Source organism: Trachinotus anak, unplaced genomic scaffold, assembly GCF_046630095.1.
Source record: "Trachinotus anak isolate AG129_WGS33_773 ecotype Australia unplaced genomic scaffold, CSIRO_AGI_Tana_v1 ptg000009l, whole genome shotgun sequence".
NCBI classification, from domain to species: Eukaryota; Metazoa; Chordata; class Actinopteri; order Carangiformes; family Carangidae; genus Trachinotus; species Trachinotus anak.
This window is the reverse complement of record NW_027273860.1, coordinates 2,894,997-2,910,031: the sequence shown is the minus strand read 5'-3', so window position 1 is coordinate 2,910,031 and position 15,035 is coordinate 2,894,997. Positions and strand designations below refer to the sequence as shown.

Below are 15,035 nucleotides of genomic sequence, written 5' to 3'. Positions count from 1 at the left end.
AGTATGTTATCTTGTTCCAACAATGCATTTGAATGATGGTGATAACTGATCTCTCTGCAGCTCCAGACCTTTGCTCTTTCTCACATTGTTCTACATTTTGATTAAAACAAAGACTGCAATGTTTCAGTGAAATGCCTCAGCGGCTTTGAAAATTACCGTGAGCCCCAAATCTATGAGAGGCTTAGTGGAACATTTACTGTTTTTGTTTAGCTATTTATTTGTCCAGGTAGGAATGATCCCATTTGGACCCTGAATTGGTCTGAAAATGTTTGTCTCCGTCCCAAGAATCAGGAGCAATAACAGACAAGGGTTTTTGTTTATAATCCTGCTTTTAATCTCAGACTGTACAAACACAATGGCCCAGTCAAATCCATCACATTTCTCTTAAAGCGCTGGGTGCAATCAGATTTGTTTTGACTGCCCGCCCCTCACAGCCAAAACCTCTAACCTGGCAGGTTGACAGGTCGCCACAACACCATCCAATAAATAAGCAACTTAAGAATTCATGTGACTGTTGTTTGGAGGAATGGTTTATAATAAGCCAGTGTTAACAAAGCAAAGACACAAATGCAGCCATGTAAGCCTTCCTCCAATAGTTTAATCTGAAGAATGTAAACTGCAGATGTGTGCTTTGGGAAAATGCTTCATTTATCTCTGAGAAATATAACACTGTGCCTGAGTGACTCCACCGAGTGAACTATTAGTCCCCGTGCACTCAGTTTGACATCCTGTTGTTACTATAACATGCAGAGCTGTTTGTACTTGTTACATCGTCTTCTCATGAGTCACCAGCGCTGATCCCTGCTCAGTTAATGCTCCTGACAACACTGTACACACTGACACCTCCTCTGAACCAGGCCTGCAACTGATGACTGTTTCCACTATCCATTATTATTCAATTATTATCCAAGTGGGAAATCACCATCACAACCAAGTCAGGACAACAATACCAGCCAGGCTAAACAAAGCTCAACTAAGGAGAACTCCCATGATCTAATACTGTATTTCTTTAAAGTTATAAACTTGCAAGACACAGGTTAATGAAAAACAGTTAAAGGGCATGAAGCATTTGACTGGCAGCTTGTGAATCCTGATTTTAAGTCACTGGCATCAGTCAAGATAGACAAACCTTTGATCCTACATTTAGTAAATAATCACTTAGTCAACAAAACATGAAAAAAAAATGTCAAGGAATTACCCATCACAGCTTCTCATAGCCAAGCGTGACGTCTTCAAATGTCTTGTTTTGATCGACCAAAAGTCAAAAACCCTTAAAATATTATTAACTTAAGAAAAGCAGGAAATTCTCTCATTAAACAGGAATGAAAATAGCTGCCCCCCACCCCACCCCACCCCCACCCCCAAGAGGGCCACAAGAGAAGTCTTTAAAGTGGGTCATATTTTATTACCCAGTCTTGAGGTTCAATCTTAAAGTGTCCAAATCTGGTTTTAAGACCTTCATTTCTTCGTGTTGTGTTTGTAGGTTGTGTTAAATCAAATCACAACACAGCAAATCTGAGGTCATCCCTGACACAGAGTAAAGTGTGAGGAACTGTGGGATAATAGGGGCCCAGCAGCTCATTCTTGCCCTGGGGCCTTCTAGCTGGTTAATCAGGCCGTGATCACAAATTCCCAAAGCCCATGGTGACGTCTTCAGATTCCTTGTTTTGTCCAAACAACACACCAAGCCCCAAAGGTATTCAGTTAACCTCAATGTGAAACAGAGAACAGCAACAAATCCTCCCTTCTGAGAGGCTGCAGCCAGAAAATGTTTGGCATTTGTGCCGCCGCACTAATCCGAACACATGTGCATTATCACATTATCACAGACAGCTAATAGCTTTCAGACGTCCGCTGTAGATCGCTTTGTTTCGGCAGAGATTTCTTTTAATTTACAGTAACACTGAAGCAGGCAGTAAGTTATGCAGCTGTAAGCAGACATACAAGAAATAACTGTCATCTACTGTATTGTATGTCATCATCAGTGTAAAAAACCTGCAGGAAATGATTTAAGGGACACAGAGGAAACAGCTCACAGAGTGGTGAAGGCTTACTGCTTGCAGAACAAGAAATCAAACTGACATTAACTCTCATTCGAACACAGTAATCCTGCAGGCCATTAAGTTAGCAGAGAATTAAGTAAGAGTTGACACATCCTAAATGTTGGATGAAGTCCAGCTGCAGCAAATCAGGCTTTTTGATGAAAAAGCAGGGGGGGGGATTACAAGGTTTTTCAAGAAGAAGAAGAAGAAGAAGAAGAAGACCTAAATACAAATGGAATGGGAGAGGAGGGATGCAGCATTCACCGAGTGCAACCAAACTTCAAATTTAGATAACTGGCAAACAGCGTGCAGAGTCTCATTAAAACCCATCTCCTATCTTCCCACCGAAAATCCTCCTCATTTCACAAAAGTGAAACAAACCAGCGCAGCGTCAGGCAGAACTCTGGAAGGCCTGAGGCACAGCTGGAGAGCTGACCAATTCTAATCCTGCACCTGAAAACAACGGTGTCAAGAGAGGAAACAAGCCACTTCCACTTCATTACCGACTGCCTGTTCCCGCCCCAGAGCTGGCTGAAGGTAAAGATGCTTTTAATAAATACAACAGCTTTTCAATTTCACACCACAGACAAAAGATAATAATGGAAAGAGATAACAACAGGGTGAACCAGATGTGTCACTGAACCACACAAAAAACCCTCATTCCTGTTTATAAAAATGCAGAAGTGAGGTAAAGTTAACTTTACTGGGTTTCTCTTCACCTAATCCAACCAGTGTAACAATGGGTGACCATCACTAAAGCTGAGGGGTGAGGGTAGAAGATCCCAGACCACAACAACACAAAGGAAATGTGAACAAAGAGAATCAAATGGTTCAGATAAAGAAATACTAACGTCTAAGATAGAATGAGTTCATTAAAACATCATTAAAAGCGGCTTTTATCCCAGGACAGACTCCTCAGATTCATCTCTTGCTCCAGTATTTGCACCTAAATTGATGTCACAATCACGCATTTCGTGTCGCCCGAATGTCTCAACACAGTGCTCATGCAAAAGTGTGCAGACAAAGCCAAACAAGAGGGATGCTGCTCCCACCTTTCTCTGCAAAACAAAAGCGGCTCCTGCTCCCGAAAAATAACTTTGTTGCGTCTCCTCGACGCTCCGAAGCGCTTCAGCCAGACTCCATGCGATAAATCAGCATTTTAAGGACGGACAGAGACCCAGCGCTCACCTTGTTGTTAGGTCCTCCGTGTGTCTGCCCTCCTCCGCTCCTCCGCACATTTAAACGCGGCAGCGGCGGCGGTTGCGAAATCGTTGATGCGCGCTTCGCCTCGTTCAGTGGGCGGCGTGGCCGCTCAGCGTTTCCCTGCCGTGTCTCAGACCAGCGAGAACCCCGTGGAGCCCTCCCACTCCCCCCGCCGCTCACTGGCCCAGCCTCCTCCTCCTCCTCCGTGGCGCTGTGAGCAGGAAGAGAGGAAAGGTTGTGGGTAAAGCCCCCGGGCCGGGGTGCGTGGGTGTGGGTGTGGGTGTGGGTCCGGCGGCCGGGAGTCCTGCCGCACCGCTGCGCTCCGCTGGCTCTGGCTGCGCTGCAGAAACTGCCCCTCCTGATGGAGGCTGTGTAGCCCCACACTCACTTTTAAAGTCACAACAGAGGCGCGCACAGGGCGGCACAGTCTGTCCTTTCTGGGGTAGGTGCCATTTTCAAACCTTTAAGATAGCTTTAACTGTCCTAGTGGGGCAGTTTCATGCGACATATCTGCCCTAATGTGATAACAAAGAGGCACAAATGAGGCCTAATTGCCCCTCTCCCCAGATTTTCCCTCTGAATGACCCAGTTTCCTATCACCCACTTGTCCCCCTTTTTTCAACCTAAATGCCCCCTTGGTGTGTTTTCTTCTGTTGCTAAAATGATGATGAGCCCAAATGCCCCCTGGTTGGCCTAGATGCCCCTATGGTCAACCCTAGTACCTTTTTTGTTGCTCCAATGCCCCTCTGGATACAGATAAGTAACTGTCTTACTCGTCACCTAGTCTCCCCACTGGTTGGTCCCTTTTTTCAGCCCCCTGCCTAAATGCCCCCCTGGTTGGCCTAAATACCCCTTTTGAGCACCTTTCAGCTCACCATATCATTCTTCAGGTCGGCACAAGGGTCTTTCTTGTGGCTAAAATGCTCCTCTGGTTGGTCCAAGTCTCCCTCTGTTCAACCCAAATGCCCCCTTGTTTATCCAAATGCCCCTCTGGTCATTCAAATGCCTTTCTTGTCAATAAAACATCTCTCTATTTGGCTCAAGTTGCACCCCCCCTTCTCAACCCAAGTGCCCGTCTGGACCCCCAGTTTCTCTTCCAGGTTTTCTCTGGTCAAACCAAGATGCCCCTCTGAAAACTGTTAGGGCTGCCCCCTGCCCTTACAGGGGGCAAAGGGCAGAATCTATTATTAGCCCCCCCACAAATAGGACCCTCACCATAACCAGCAATGATTTTAATTTAACATCCACCTTCAAAAGTCAGGGGGGAGCCAGTATAAGGGCCCAGTGAATAGAGGAGGGGTCCGGACTCAGAAAGCTGTACAGGGAGACTGAATCGGATTATGGAGAAATGATGACATGTATCAAACTAATTTAATGCATTTATAAGTAGAAAACAGATTAAACATATATATTTGATTCGTATAGTTCTTTTCTTGCAGTGTGTGGCTCGCTGTAAAGAAACATGCAAGTGTTTCCTCTGTGATAAGTCAAGTTAGGACAGATTTGCTTCATTCAGACTGATTATCACTCAACCATGGACAATTGAGGTGTATAAACCCTCATCATTAAAATATAATGACGCTGCTGGTAAAACAAAAGGATGCTGTCTGATATAACAGCCTCGACAAGAGTGGAACTGAACTATATTCCCTCACAGGAGATTTTAAAAAAATAGCAGGAATTATGATCAAGTCGGTATTAATTCCCCATTGAGCAGCATGGACACGCTCTCAGTGTTCCTCTGAGAGTTTTACAGGCGTGTTGTAACGATGTTCTGTCAGTGAAAAAGCTCTGATTTGCTCTAAGACTGATTTCCCCGCCATCAGACTGAGCAAATTAAACGAGAGTATAATTAAAAGTAGTGGCAATTACACTTTGTAAGGCTGCAGATATATGCAGGGGCGGCTCACAGTTTGGGGTTAAATTATTAAAGGGAACCCTGAGGATGCATTTAACAAGATGCTATATTTATAGATATGTGTGTGTGTGTGTGTGTGTGTGTGTGTGTTAGAAGCCACCTGAGCTGCAGGCCTGAGCCTCAGTCCCTCTGGAGTTCACCGACGGTATCGCTGTAGTGTAAGCCGTCTTTCATATATATTTGCTTTAATTATGGAGGATAATGAATTTAAATTTGTGATGCACTAAGGCTCTGAAATGGCAACACACCTCGGGAGCCCGTAAATGTCTGATACTGCTCCAGGCTCAGGGGGGAGTTGGGAAATCTTACACAAGACTGAGTTAATGAAACTAGATCGGCCTCTGAAATGCTAATGTTGACTTTTGGTGCCTAAATCCGTCTGCAGCCCACAAGACACACCAAGCTGCAGTGGCCCACTGGTTCAAATAGGTGTGTGTGTGTGTGTATGTGTGTGTATGAGACACACACATTTGTCTGGGGGGAGTAAAGCTAACCTTTAGCTTACCCTCAGATAAATGCTGTACATTTTGTTCCTCACTCATAGACAAATTGCTCTGCAGAAACCAACAAATTGTGTTTCTGAGATCAATCACACGGAACCAAAAAAAAAAAAAAATTGCTTCATTCTGTCGGAGAGCGGTGAAGCTTTACTCTGCCCCAATTTCTCACCCTTTGTTTCACACAAAAATGACACAAAGGACAAGTTTCTGCTCTCCGTCGACATCCATATTCGCTCTGTCCGCCCACACACGGCCGAGCCGCTGGCAATTAATTAAAGGGAGCACATGCGCGGCTCAGCCGGCCTGTCAGGCCTGCCAGTCATCAGCACACCGCGACAATGATCTGACCATCACCAGCTTAATTGGCATTCGGAGAACACGCTCTCCTCCTCAACTGTAGACTGAATAAACACACAGGCGGGCAGGAAGCAACCTCCAGTCCTCATCCGTCCTGATCAATAACCCTGCAACACGCCTGACGCACAGCAACAGCTGCAGGAGCGTTTTTAACCTCTGCGCTCGTTGTGTTGACTCGCGTTTTCACACATATATCGATTCACACTTCTACAAATTCAAATTGAGGCGTTGCCAAGAACAATTAGAAACGGGTTCTGGAGGAAAAGTTGATGGAGAATTTGGCTCCACGCCACAGGAGCTGCTACGAAGACGTGTTCATTAGCGGGATTAGTGAGGTTTGGGATGACTTCAGGACCTCAATAATAATAACTTCTGGCAACTTTTACTGTTTAGTTTTTATCCACTTGCAAGGAAATCATTTAACAGTGGACAATCTGAACCTGATGGTTTACATCCGGTGGTCGGTGGTGAGTCTGTAACACAGTGTTTCAGTTTTTATTAACCAACCACAATCTTTCCCTACATGTTTAAGTTGCCTAACACCAACCTTCAGGCCTTCCCCGAAAATACTTGTTAGGGTTGAAAGATCATGAAGTAATCAACAACTTCTAATAAAGTAAATGATCAACCACAACTTTTAAAGTTGAAATAAAAAGTGATTGTTTAGTCGGGATTAATGCAATGTTTCTTCGACTTGTTTTATGCCTTGACGTACACTTCGCTGTGGCGCTGTCCCCGTGTTCCTCGATCTCATTTGTTACTTTGGTGAGTGCGTTGTTGTTATGAGCAGAAAAAATGTCAAAGGTCAAACTACAAAAACAAGATCCAAGTTGTAATAAACTTGAAGTATCCTTTGATTTTCCTACATTTCAATCTGCACTCTTCCCTAAAATCACACATATACCTTGAAATATCAGTGTATTCCTTTTGCTGCATCAGTTTCCGCCTGACAGTATGAATATTGTGAAGAAATATTTCCTCTGTTTGTGCCACATCCACCTTTTTCTGTTTCTTTCTGTTTGTTTACACAGACAAAGACAGTACAGGGTGGAGCGTTTCTCCAGACGTTGACACTTGATTGGTTGATGGATTAAAGGACGTTCCCTTTCCTCTCCCCCCACTCCGACTTCCTTCATTGCATGGTATGAATGAGTGATAAAAACACACAGCACTTAGATTCCTGGAGAATTAGGTCAGCCGCTGAACGAAGCAAAACTCCAACTGGGACATGGGGGAGTGGATGAGATGAAAGCCGGCACGCTTCTGTGTAAATTTTCTCCGCTCCTGTCGACTTTTACATCACAAAACATCAACCACCTGGTACCACTTCAGGCTGAATAGATAGTAATTGAGGGAGGGGTGAACAGGAGAAGGGGGGGGAGTGGAGGGTGGCCACTCTGTGTCTTCTTCTTCTTCTTCTTCTTCTGCTGCACAATTTGAGGCATCAGTGTGTGACTATTGTGTAATTGTGTTCATAAGCAGCGACGGCACAAAGGCAGAATCCTCAGGACTGCAGTGCTTTCTGACGAGTAAATAAAGGTGATTGTGATTTCTCTCCTGCAGGGATCAGACTCTTCAAAAGGATGCAGCATCCCCACCTCCTGCCCCCGCACTACCTCCTGAAATCCTCCCCCACTTTTCCCCATTACAGCCTGTGTTTCCTGTGCTTCCATGGGAACTTCTAATTGCCTATTGTGCTTGCCGCTCCGCTGTCTGGGTGATGTGCAGTGACAAGCTGCATCCTCAAAAAAAAAGTGATGTGCACTCTGGAGGTTCTCTGGGAAGAGAAGAGCTTTATCTGTCTCTCACATGATTTCTCGCCCCCACACAAAACCCCCTACCCCTCCCTCCCCCCCACTCACGTCTGATGTAATGTAAAGTACATATGTCAAGTGGAAATGTAATGTATGTCAAGTGGAAAGTGAGCATGCATGCCTTGTTCCCAGGGCAACTGCATGGAAAAAAAAAGAAGAGTAAAAAAAGTTGAGCAATTTGTCAGTTCTTCTCGCAGCTCGTCCAAAAAAGTTTGTTCAAAGTTGCTCTCAGAAGCTGTGAGCCGTTCTGTTTCCACTCAGATGAGTTAGAAAGTCCTGGAAGGGAAGACAAAATAGTGTGGGAGAAGCCTTTTACTCTCCCAGCAGAAGAATGTCAGTGATATTGTCAGGTTAGTTAAAAAAAAAAAAAAAAAATCACATATAATCAAAGCCCATCCAGTGTAGAGCAGACTTCACACACTTCACACAATGGAACAAATGAAAAAGCAGCAATTTCAGGTGTGAAATACATTATTTACATACAGGCACATAAAGCATTTGACACGTGATGAACCCGGTAATGGTCTGCAGACACTCCGCACGTGGAAACAGTATTTTTACATGAACATTTTCTGGTTACATATTGCAGACAATATTCTTGGCTCAGATTTTTTATTAAACAATTTAATGAATTTGCTCATTCATAGAATAAAAACATCATGTGCAGGGAAAGGTTTGCAGATTGGAAGAAATAGACAGGTTCAAGTGATCTTTAAAGCTTAATAGCTCAGAAATAACATAATGTGACCTGTGTGAAATTTACAGGTGATGCTCTAAAATATAAAAACAAAGGTGATAAAGGTGGGATTAAATAATCGGTTTGCTTAATTCAACTGAATAATAAGGCGCAGTCGCTTTAATGCAGGCGCAGAGGTGGAAGCTGCTCAACTCTCCTCTTGAAGCAACTTTTGAAGCTGGATATCATGTCCATCATGGCTTCATTAAAGAGACGAGAGAAAAGAAAGGATCAGTGCTCCTCTCTCTGTGAAATTTCAGTTTCGGTTCAAAGTTTCAAATCAAGATGTTCTGCGTGCCGAACACAACCAGCTCCAGAACTGACTCCAAATGGAGTAAATGAATGAGGTCTCCCGGGGCTGATCGAACTCTCTTCTCCATCACAGCCCCACTTTGTGATCGAGGCTGATCGCTACTTTAGGAGCTGAAGTTGTTCGAACTTACTGGTGCACAATGGATTATAGGATACTGGGCACATGTGGAGGAGTCTTCAAACTTGGACAGGCCTTTTTGACGTGACTTCAGAGAATCCAGACCTAATTGTGATGCAGCAGTCATAACTTTTAAACAAGTTGAATTCAGTGTAACCTTTTTCTCATCAGTGCTCGGCCAGTTTGGGGACCTGATTTCCTCAGGTTAAGTCCTTTCAAAGTCTCAGGTGAGCTGTGTTCACTTTTCTGGGCCACTAGTTTCATGTGAAAGGGGTCGTGACGACCTTTATCCAATGATTTCATCATTTTAATCCACAATTAGTAGATACAGGCCTGTGGGAAATGGCAATCATAGCTGTGGTCACCAAAGAAATGATTCTTTACAGCATTATTGTAAATATAATTAAGCTTTTAAGTACTAATATATTCAGAGAACAAAATAAGCAGCACACAAACCCAACAACAAGTTTATTTTTGTACTGTGATCAAGTTACTCCCAGATTTAACCTTAATTGGTGACAACTGATGTGACCTGGCAAAGCGAGCGTTAGCCTCGGCTAAAGTGACTGTTGACCTTACTGTGCGCATCAGCAAAAAACAAGAAGCCGCTAGCCGAACGGTTTGAGTTACTGTACTTAATATTTCAAAGGACTTCATCAGGACAGCTATGTTAGATACAGGATTGTAAAATTTTGTGATTTTTCTTTTTTTATATTCAGTTTGGTTGGTGGCAAGTCAAACATTTTTTATGTTGGGGAATCTGGACTCCAGACTTCAGTACTTATAAAATTCCTTGTTACAGCCCCAGTGTCAAGTGCTGTTGATAACATGCAGCAGCACATACTTTCCAAAACAACACCATGAAAACAACTGAGATCAGCACTGTGGAAAGAACAACAGTGAACATGGAGAGATGTCTAAAGGACACAGAGATCAGGTCAGGCAGCTGCACAACAACAACAACAAAAAAACACAAGCAGAAGAGGAACTACACAACATTCAACAACGATTTGTCCTGCTTCTGAAATTCAGCAGACTGAAGATGAAGCTCATCTGTTAAATTAGTGCAATCAGTGAACCTCTCTCAGTGGCTCATCAGAGGGATCTGCTCCGTCCCCCCATCTGCTCCCCGCCGGCTCTACTGCAGCGCTGCCGCTGCCTGCAGACCGATAGGACCCTGCAGGCCTGGCACCAGGCTCAGCCACCATGATGAGGACATTTACATTTTAAGCATTTGGCTGACGCTCATCTCGAGAGTGATTTACAGTTAGGAGGACCTGAGGGCGGAGGCCGACCTTGTATGAATCACTGGCCGTCTTTGTTTTTATGATCTAAGCTGTAGCAGCATGTGCACATTCATGTTCTGTGTTTAACGGTATCAGACATCAGTAGGAGCTGCAGTTTTTCCCACAGCAGCATACGTTTTTAAACACTTTGTATCTCTGGAATGAACTAATCAACCTTGAAGCTGTGCACTAACACAGTGAAATGTGTTGCTGAGGCCTGACTAATGAACATGCATATTAGATCGGTGTACTAAGTGGTACTGTTATTTCCAGGTTCATGGTGTATAATGGATAAAGGGTTGTGTGAACTCAGTTTTGTAAACAGGAGTGATAGCTCTCTTTGTTCAAGTTGTGCTTCCAGTGATTACAGCTCATCAGGGATGCAAATATTAACCGATTCGTATAATCACATTCAGCCATGTTAACAATCAATAGTGAAATTGTTGACAATTTATGAAATTCAGTGGTATCCATAATAAAACTTTTTTGTAATTACTGATGTGACCTAGTGAAGCAAGTATTTAAAGAACAAATTAAGCACTTAAACATTTAGTCACTTGATTTAAAAATGAACCCTTGTACATCCTTTAAAAAACTTACAGTGAGGTCAAACATGTCTGCAATAAAAATATACATTCATATCATTTTCCACTTTCAGTGAATTATTTTTTAATTCAACATCAGTCCCACTCATAACTACCAAACATTCAATCATTTTCAGGATTTTAACCTTTTAAATGCCCTTGTGTGTTCTTGTCTACATTTAAACAATGAGCTGAAACTCACATTAAAGCTCCATCAAGCCCGGAGGGGTGGGGGGGTGGGGGGGTCATCGCTACGAGCAACATCGTCATTTCATGCACTGTTAATGTTAAAATATCGATCATAGCTGTTTCGAACTTGTCTCCCAGTTGGAAAGTGAATCACCCGACTGTTTGATGTGCAGGTCTGCAGGACGCTGAAATGAGATAACACCCCGCTGAGATGTTTATCTTCACAGAGGCAATGAAGAGTGTAATTTTCTCCTAGCATACCTGTTGGCTTATTTTATATAAACTGTACCAGAAATACAGTATTTTAATCTAAAAGCCAGAAATAGGCTTAAACTTTCCTGTATTACCCACATACAGGCTGAACATTTTATCTCCTGACTAACCAGAGTAACGTACCTGCCGCTGGGAGTTTTCTGCCCTGCAAAGGAAAAATTATTTTCCACCACCTTCCATCACCTTCAGTTCAAGATCAGAGGAGGATAAGAGGATAAAGAGTAGAGTCTTATTAAATCAATCACCTTTCAAAAAGAACTGAATGACCCTTTATCAGAAAAGTTTGGGTATTTCAGTAAATATTGGATAAAATAAGTCTGTTGTCTTTTTATTGCACTTAAGGATAAAAAAAAAAGAATGAATGTGACACAACAGCATTAAAAAAAGAAAAAAATCAAATTAAATTTTGATACTGGAAACTTTTGTACTTAGTACTTGCACCAAGGTCTCCTACTGTACTGAAGCTTCAGTGATGTTCCTCACTTGAAAGCTGCTTTGGATAAAAGTGACTGTTTCTAATGTAATGTGCATGTAAATGTAAAATAATTGTGAAACCAAACTCATCCAGATGGCTGTGTAAGGCAATGCACTTGTCCAAAATGCTTTTGTCATGCAAGTAAAATTAAGAAAATTATTTGAATTAATAATCAGTGGGTTAACAAGTTCAAAAGGATACATGAAAGGTGCACAATTTACAATTATTCCTGTTTCCTTGAATTTCATATAAAACTGATTAAGTTGGTCTCCATGTCCACCACAGAGGACACTGAATAAAAGTGTTTCATTCAGATTGTGAAGTTTAGAGCATATCACTGAAAAACTGCAAAAAATGAGTTCAAACATTTATTTCAGTGCTGTACAATAAATGGGTATTGAGATGCAGAAGAGAGACACGTGTCCCTCACTGAGGACAAAAATGCATTGGTCAGATAATAATCAAGTCTCTCTCTTGAACCACAGGTAGTCTATTTACCCTTTTTTATTTAATCCAATGCAAGGAAGCAGGCTATAGATAAGTATTAGATATATAGCTCCAAACTTTCCACACATATGGACACAAACCAGCAAACGCACACACACACACACATTCACACAAAAACTGTCTGAAAACTGATAAGACATCTGCTGACTCATCCCTGGACTGACCACCTGACTGCCGCCTTCACTTCACACTCCACCTGGCAAGTCCCCCCCCCCCCCCCCCCCCCAAGCATTTCTTCCCAAAGAGATGGAAGTGGGTGCTGATGGAAATTCAGCTGATATTCCCCCACCACCTTCCGCCTCGACCGCTATCACCCAATCAAATCCCCCTTTCAATCTCCGCTCGATGAGGAAGAGATAGGAGTTAAGGTGACCTCATTCTGAATGAGGCGGGCGAGGCTGTATAATTGGATACACTCTGACGTGAGATTGAGTTTATCCCAGGTTAAAATAAAAAACCGGCCCCTGACTGACCTGCTTTCCCGGAGTCTCTGCTCCAAGATGGATGTTTGTGAATGAGAGTAATCACTTTACAGAGGCCGAGATGGGCTCACAAACAACAATCAGTTTAGGCTGCAGCTCCTGCGGGTACATCGACGCGAGGTAAACAGAGCAGAGGTCGACTTCGGTTGCCCTGTGAAGGATGTGGAGAGGTGACGACAGTATCACCTGTATTCTCAGCCATGCTGGCTCTATGGGTGGCAACAGTGTTGATGCAACAATAACTAATAATTAATAATATCTAATGTGAGCGATGATTGAATATCTTTCAGTTTTCGACAAAGCAAACAGTTTGAAGACGTTAACTTGGGAATTAGGATGCTGTGATTGATATATTTCTTTTTTTTTTTCTTGGAAATTATATTGAAAACTCATATCTCATGTCTGTTTGTGCTGTTTTTCCTGTTTGTCTCTGTATTTTCTCCCACACTTTGTAACTCCTCTCTTGACAAGTGCTCAACAGATGAAGTTTACTTACTCACTAAATGGGAAGTGGGACATAGGGAATCAAACTTTGCTCTGAATCTTTTCAATTAGAGGGAATTTCAGATCAAACAACGTTTGATTATTCTTTAGCTTTTAAGCTTTTAATTACATCCTGATAGACTCTAAAGTTGGTGTTACTGCTCAGAAACTCTCTGATGAAGCTTGAATCAGCAGGACGACCCGCAGCTTCTTTGTCTTTGAAGCCAAGCTGAGATGAATCCAGTGAATATTGCGGCAGAGGTCAGATGAAACACACACCTCAGGAAATCAAAGTTCTGGCGTTATAAATTAGACTCTGAGCCTCTTTAAAGCTGGAATATGTAACTAAAATATAAAATGAGCAAAAGATACATTTTCATGCTGAGTCTGTCTGTAGTTTCCTGTTTTTCTTAAATTTAATTTTCAGTGATGTTTTTGGAGCATGCAGCATTTGGGCGGGAAGCTGTCAAAGGGCACAAAGTAAAAAAAAAAAAAAAAAACTACTAAAATGTGGGAGAAAACTTTAAGAAATGTGCTGCAGTACCAGTGACTGTTGCACAGTTTCCTTCAAAACAGATTAGCATTTATAAATGAGTTGTGTATAAGTGTAATTTCTAGGAAACAGGGTTGTTGTATACTTTTCATTTTTTTCTCAAACTGTACCAAAATCATTTGTGCATAAGATCAAATCGGTTGGTTCCTGCTAAATTTGACAGTATACCTAATACCAAAATGTATCGACAGACTAAAAGTGCCACAATATCTCAAGCAGGGACATCAAAGTGATGAATAAATGGTTGAAATCTGGTACAAATACGAAAAGAAATGGAAAAAGAAACCAAGGCCACACACTGACAGTTCCAGGATTGCTATGCATCGCATGATAAAAAAAAAACTGCAACAATATCCACTTTAATTTAATCAATAAAACACATTTGGAACATGACAGGTGGGGGTGTTGATGAAGGGGGCACTGGAACTAAAGAAACACTGGTAACCACTGGACCTGATCCACAATTAGTTGTTTTATGTAGAACGTCATAGAGAAAGATAGCACTTGTTTGTCGCCTTCTGTGCCTCACAAGCTGAATACATTGTTCTTTCACTTCTTTTAACAACATGCTCAGTGTGTCTGTTGTGGACGTTACCGATGGCGACAGTCTCTCTCAGTTCTCTTGTCTCCACGTAAACTTTCATGTAAAGCAAGTTGAGGAAAGAAACGAGAATCAATGTTTAGTGGCTGGATTAACAACCCGAGGGCCTCAGAAACCAACCAGAGCCGAGAGCTGTTTACAAGAGGTTATAACACGTCCTCAGAGCAGTGCTGCATCTTCAGGGCAGCCTCCAGTGACTCGGTATTGGAAAGTGACGAGAAAGTCTGACCATATTCAGTGGTACTAGCCTGTAAAATGTGGATATTTGCTGGTTCTTCAGTTTTCTATGATCTCAAACTCAACATCATTTGGTTGTTGGCCAGACAAAATAAAAGCAAGTTGTATATGTTTACTTGGGCTTCAGGCATTTTCACTATTTTCTGACATTTAATTAACTGAACCTTCAGTTAACAAAATAACTGTCGGATGAAATGATACTGAAAACAGCTGTTGGTTGCAGTCCCTATAATGGAATGATACGGAATTTCCCTGAGGTTTTCCTGTGAATTTTATAACTTAATAAAGAGAAACAATGGAAGTAATTTAATCAAACACAACAAAAAAAGGAAAACAATATAAAGGAAAGCAGTTAAAGTATTAAA

General features: G+C 42.3%; 1 protein-coding gene and 1 long non-coding RNA gene across 5 annotated transcripts in view; one reads left to right on the top strand and one right to left on the bottom strand.

The window, feature by feature from the left end:
* rnf152 (ring finger protein 152) overlaps positions 1–3,589 on the bottom strand; it is a 48,869-nt gene extending 45,280 nt beyond the window's left edge. The window contains exon 1 of one of the 3 annotated variants that reach the window (XM_071484619.1): positions 3,231–3,589. The gene's annotated coding sequence lies outside the window, so the exon portion shown is untranslated. Of the gene's footprint in view, positions 1–3,094 lie in introns of all 3 variants that reach the window. The other 2 variants (XM_071484620.1, XM_071484622.1) reach the window with 2 other exon arrangements.
* On the top strand, positions 1,374–11,115 carry LOC139625041 (uncharacterized). Of its 2 annotated transcripts, none has more exons than XR_011691824.1 (3): positions 1,374–2,579; positions 7,052–7,162; positions 7,584–11,115. It is a non-coding gene; the product is annotated as an uncharacterized lncRNA (long non-coding RNA). The 2 variants fall into 2 exon arrangements; XR_011691825.1 differs by lacking the exon at positions 1,374–2,579 and adding an exon at positions 3,548–3,687.
* The last annotated feature ends 3,920 nt before the right edge of the window (positions 11,116–15,035 follow it).